Raw genomic sequence first — 5,980 nt, forward strand, 5'->3', positions numbered from 1 at the left:
AAGTCGCTTTGGATAAAAGCGTCTGCTAAATAAATAAATGTAAATGTAAATGTGTGTAATATCTCCAATACTGCATGTAGGTGTTTTCCTAAGGACTGTGCTCTCACCTTGTTGTCCAGCTCCTTGAAGTCAGATGTCTTGTACTCCCACGAGAATGAAAAAACTGTGGAGAGAGACATTTTTTATAGATAATCTATACTATACTATCGATATACTATCGAGGAATCGATAAAAAGAAATTGGTCAGCTTTAAAAAAAAACATGGAACTTGGACTTGCTTGTAGGTTTTTGAATTGAACTTACTGCCATGTGGTTGCAGGCTAAAGCTCAGGGGGGGTATCTTTAAACGAGGTGCTTAACCTGTATTGCTTCACGAAATATCCAACTGTAGCAACAGATAAGCTTTAGGCCCATGTGTATAGCTTTGGATGAAGGCCACTGTTGAGCAAATAAAGTAAGAATGACCAAATTAAAATATTACATTTGCACCTCTGGTTTATTCAAGAAAAATTTGGCCTTTTGTTATTGTTGTTGTATTTTTCAAACTCTACAGCTGGCACAAAGACTAACTGTAACCCAAACACAAACTGTAGCGCTTATGGTAACACAAACCCTATCTTTAGCCTTAAGCCTAAACCTAACCCTAAAACCTCACCCTGTCTATGTGCCTTAATTTCCCTTTCATCTTACGAGCCCACTACTAAGCTCCCTCTATAACTATACTCATAGAAACTGCATATCAACATCTGAGGCCAAATCTTGTCCCCTTGCTAGATTTTTGGCCAAAAGGTCCCCCTACGAATGTGTTGGCCCATTGCGATTCACACCACCCATAGACACAAATATTTATGCATCAAAGTGCCTGAAAGTGAAGCTTGCCAAAATAATAGATTGCCCTTTGAAATGTGTTCCAATTTTGCGACCGTTAGATCGCATGGAAATCAGACAGGATCTCCAACTGTGCATCACTTTTCTCAGCAACATCAATAATACTCCCATTACAATGTGCTCTGGTAAGTCAATAAAATAGGTCCCCTCTGAGAAAAGAGGAGACAGCTCTCCTCTCCACCCTTAGCTAATAATCCAGCCTCTGTTGAGAGACATTCCCTTCTCTCTGTTCTTACTGATTTCAACATACAGTAAAAATACAAAGGTTTGCAGGAATATTTTCAGGAATCAGACACGTCTGTTTCATTATATATTCTTTTCAATATAATATCTTATAACTCTAATAAATATGTCTACACAGTAAGCCGATGCTTTCCAAAACACAGGATCTGGTAGAAGAAAACTGCTAGATGCACTGTTCAGTCCAAAATAGCATTGCTATGCTTTTAATAGATTGCTTTCTTCTTACTTCTGTAAATTTTGTACATACAGAGTGGAGAGATATGCCTTACCAGAGGAAGCCAACAGAGAGCAGAGGAACAGGCAGATCATCTTCACTGATTATTATGTTCCTGCCTGAGTGATGTGTGGACAGTGGAATGTCATTGCTTTTATACTGCTCTAACAAACAGTGTCCTAATAAAATAAAATGTGCTAGGGTAAATTCACATTATGGGTTTGAATTAACATACCATATATACACCATAGTCATTTCATGACTACATTGTGCTTCCTGCAAATGCACAAACACCTTTTCTCCTGCCAGAAAACTAACTTGTCTGTTGTAAAAAAAAAAAAAAAAAAAAAAATTAAACCTCCACTCAATGTGTCTGCGCTAGTGTGTGCCTGTGTAGTGGGGTGATAGTTGCTATGAATGCTCCAGTTCCACACCACCAATTCTTATCAAAGTAAGGCCAAACAATCATGCAAAGAATAGTGGTGCTTTAAACACGAGTGGCTGGAATACAAAACAATGCTCTTTAACAACTTATTCGGTTAATCAGCAAGTTCCTTGTTTCAAGTGCAGGTAGAATACTATGGCTCAGGTTTTTTTTTCAGCTCACAGGAGTGTCATCAGCCAACAGTACTGAGATCCCAGAATGGCAGAACAAATTGGCTTTAATAATGTAATGCTCTTACAATGTTTCCACAAGGGCACTGCAGTGTGGTGACAGAAGGCTGGCAGTGTATCAGTGGAACCTTTGGTGTGGATCTGGCAACCTTTTTTCTGCGTGTTTATTTACCCACAAGGCTACACAAAGTTATAGGGTAAAGAATGATGCATACATAGTTAATTTTGCTAAAGCTTTATTGAGTTATAGGAATTTTTTTTTTTGATTCGTTGAATGTATCAGCAGATTAAGCCTTCAAAAACAGATCCTTTCATGCTTCTTCCCAGATCTCCTTTGGTCTAGGAAGAAAGAAAGAAATTTCTGACATGCATACATGTTATATTTGCATAGTATATAACATTAAGCAGTTGGTAAAGGATGCTTAAGATGCATATATCAACATATGACATAGTAAAACCCTGAAACATAAAGGCCTTTTCAAAAACCTACATGTTTTTGGGGGGTTTAAAACTACGCACAGATGCAGTTGTTAAAAAGAAAAGGTTGCTAATGCAACTTCTTCATTTTCTTTGTATTGTGGGCAGGCTCTCTGCTCTCTTGGTGATAAGCACATGAATGCATTGAGCAGGAGGTGTGACTGATCGTTTTGTCTCAAGGACCCACACAGGAAGTACTGAAGGAAGGCACATGCATGCTTGTGATTCAGTCCCCAGTGGTGCCAACAGCTGTACCTATCAGTTTGTTTTTCACACGACAGACCTACAGAAGAGCCAGCGCTGACTGGAGGAGCAGCGCATCTCACACTGATGAAAACTAGTCAAACATAGGCGCTTGGAGAGTTGCCGGGAGTTGCAAGGAGCCCTGGCTGTTTTTTTAAAGCATCATCCTTGTATAAGTCTTTGAGGTTTTGGAATATTTTATACTACGTGACTGGCTTTGCTGTCCGATAAGGGAGCCCTACCATCCACTGCAGGGGAAGCCCCATATTCTCTCACTGAAAGACGCTCAGAAGCGTTTTTAGAAAGCAGGGGCTGTACCTTGTTATACAGTGTGTGAACGTTCACATCTGAGGTGGCCCTGTGGTGATGCCCATGCATCAATATTCATCCGCTGTTTCCACACTTCCACAGCAACAAGTGTAAATTAATATCTGTTGGCACTGTACAATAAGTACATGCTGTTTATGTCTTCCAAAAGGTAACTCAGTGCAGAAAGGGATGAGAAATCAGTGCTTACTTGCAGAGCTTCAGTTTGACACAGGCCTTTCTAGCAGCATCATGAGAGGCAAGCTCAGCCACCAGCTTGTTGAGGTACTTATTGACCATTTTCTTGCAGGCGTTTTTTATGACACCCAGTTTTTGGCACACACTGTGAAGCTTTTGAGTGATTTCTTCCTGAAATAGAGACAAAAACAAATTTCACTTCATTATCCTTTAAGGATGACGCTTGTTATTACGCTTCAGCTCAGTGACCGTGACCATGCAATAATGTATACTGTCACAGTGTGGCATATTATTATCATTTATTTTCATTGTTTGTTCATCAGCATACATAGCATTTCCTCCATGCACATTATCCATTCACACAGCTGAATATTTCTTTGCAGCTATTTAGGTTAGGCGTATTGCTCATAGGATGAACTGAAATGCCCAATTTTGCATTCAAACCTGCAACCTTTGGCTGAAAGGCTCAGTTCCTTTATTACCGGAGCTGTTGTGCCAATCACTGTCACTTTCATAAACAATCCATTTGAGCGTGTGTGTGTATGTATATTATTGAATATATTAAATATATCAAATATATTCACTTGTACCCCCTTTTCATCCAACTTCAACAATAAATTATGCATTTAACCTCCACAATAGCAACCACTGAATCCTTGTAGTGGTGAGGTGCATGAATTCCTCCGATACGCACGCATGCTCACTGGCACTGTTTTTCCCAGTACAAGTCCCACAGTGCACCAGGAAGCAAAGAGTAGGGGGTGCTGTTACCTTAGAGGCATTGTCAGACAGTCTCTCTTGCACAGACTCCATGATGCGCTTACATACAAAACAGGTACCGGGGATTTCTCCTGTACCCTACAACAGAGAAAGTGAGAAGGAGAGAGGGGGAGAGAAGGTATGACAAAGAGAGACAGGGAGGGGAGACTCAGTTCTGTGTAAATAATAACACTGACTAAAGTTAGCAAAATTACATTTAATACATATTAATTCATATTGCATAAGTATTATTTGAGAAGAGAGATTGTGAGATCAATTACCATTCATCACTCACTGACCCATAATATTTTTGTGCTCATTACTAAAATGACTGCATGCGATGGCCATTTATGGATTGAGCAGCTCTGTGGCTGCACCTTACCTCTACCTCCATCCCTTCTAGAACACCCTCCTTCGAGTGATCCCAGGGCTGCGAGTCATGGGATTGAGCTTCCAGAGGCAATGCTGCTAACCAACAAAACTCATTTATTGTTCTGTGTCACTGTGCAGCTCAGCAGCACAAAATATGCCAGAAAACAGTTAACATGCACGCTAAAAAAGCGAATCTAGTTTTGTGTCAAAATAGTGAAAATGTTTGCATAATGCTATCAGCAAAGGTAAGTCTTAGGGTAATCACACAAATAGATTTAACTTATCCAGGACCAGCACGACATCTATGATGTTGACCTTCCAATTGCTACAACACTTATTTACAGCTGCCAGTCATAATCCAGAGTGTCTTATACATGGAACAATTTCTATGGTAACCAAGTGAACTCATTTTGATTTACACAGTCAAAACCTTATCTTTGTCTAAGTTTCTGTGGCAAGAATTGAAGCAATGACGTAGGGTGTCAGTCAGATTATTAAGTACGTATGTGGCAAGTACTCTCCCAAAGCATTCATTATGTAGTGGCTGTACAGAGTGTGTGTGCCCAGAGCCAAACATGGGGAAACTCCTCCAATGCAGATACAAATGACTAAGAACTATTTAACAGCAGATGTGGCTAAATAATCAACAAATGGATCTGATATGTTCTACAGCTGGCAACAACAGAGCATTCTGAGTTATGCATGCTATAAGTGTTTTATATTAACAATATCACAGACTTCAAGGGTCTCAGTGACTTTGGAAAAGCTGTTATTGTAACAGAAGATACGCCAGACTTACCTGAGCACATCAGCAGAAAGAAAACGGCCACAACAGGAGACATTGCCACAAGAGAAATGGAGCTTCGCTAAAGGAATAAAGAAGTCTTACAATAAGTATGGTGTGCTTGGTGTCACTATTTATAGACCTAACCTGTCTCACACTCTCCACGCCCCCCTACAACCTCAACCACTGCAGAGGAACCATGCACATGTGTGATTGTCCTCTTGCTCTCATCTGCTGCACTGCCTCCATGATAAACCATTAAATTGATGTGCTAGTATAGGTCCCAAATGGCTTGCTTAGCGAAGCGCTCACTGTGTGTACGCTGAGCCCTATGCCCCAGGTTCAAAACCAGCCTTGTCATTTCCCGAAATTGACTGGGATCCCACAGCAGTAGACCAAATTGACGTTATTCCTCATGTGATATATGTGGAGTTGTGCCTATTCTCCAATGAGTGCCCACTTCACAGTTCTGCACTGTGTGATGTACAATGTGAAAAACAGCATCCAACAGAAAAGCCAATACACTGCATGTGAGCATATTGGAGGACTGAAATCAGCTCACCTGAGGTTGTCATGGCCGTTGAACTGTTCAGGTTTTCAGGGCTGGTTGCTCATCCCAGTAAACTATAGAATATTACCTAGCTGGCTTGTCAGAGTGGTAAGTGAATAACCCAATTTCTGCTGAGGCACACAGATGGTAGTGTCAGAATCTGGCACCAGCAGCATGAATCCATGGGCCCAACCTGCCTTGTGTCAACAGTCAAGGCTGGTAAGGGTGGTGTAATGGTGTGGGGATGTTTTCTTGGCAGACATTGGGTCCGTTAATACCAATCTCTCTCTCAATCATCACTTGAATGCCCCAGTCTATTTGAATATTTCTG

The 5,980-nt window shown here is 40.7% G+C and overlaps 1 long non-coding RNA gene across 1 annotated transcript; it reads right to left on the bottom strand.

Annotated features, from left to right (window-relative positions):
* Positions 1–3,966: 3,966 nt before the first annotated feature.
* On the bottom strand, positions 3,967–5,181 carry LOC118786590. Its single transcript, XR_005005351.1, has 3 exons — positions 5,115–5,181; positions 4,326–4,408; positions 3,967–4,042 (listed from the first exon to the last, which is right to left on the bottom strand). It is a non-coding gene; the product is annotated as an uncharacterized LOC118786590 (long non-coding RNA).
* Positions 5,182–5,980: the final 799 nt, after the last annotated feature.

The sequence above is a fragment of the Megalops cyprinoides genome, chromosome 12 (assembly GCF_013368585.1).
Source record: "Megalops cyprinoides isolate fMegCyp1 chromosome 12, fMegCyp1.pri, whole genome shotgun sequence".
Classification (NCBI taxonomy): Eukaryota; Metazoa; Chordata; class Actinopteri; order Elopiformes; family Megalopidae; genus Megalops; species Megalops cyprinoides.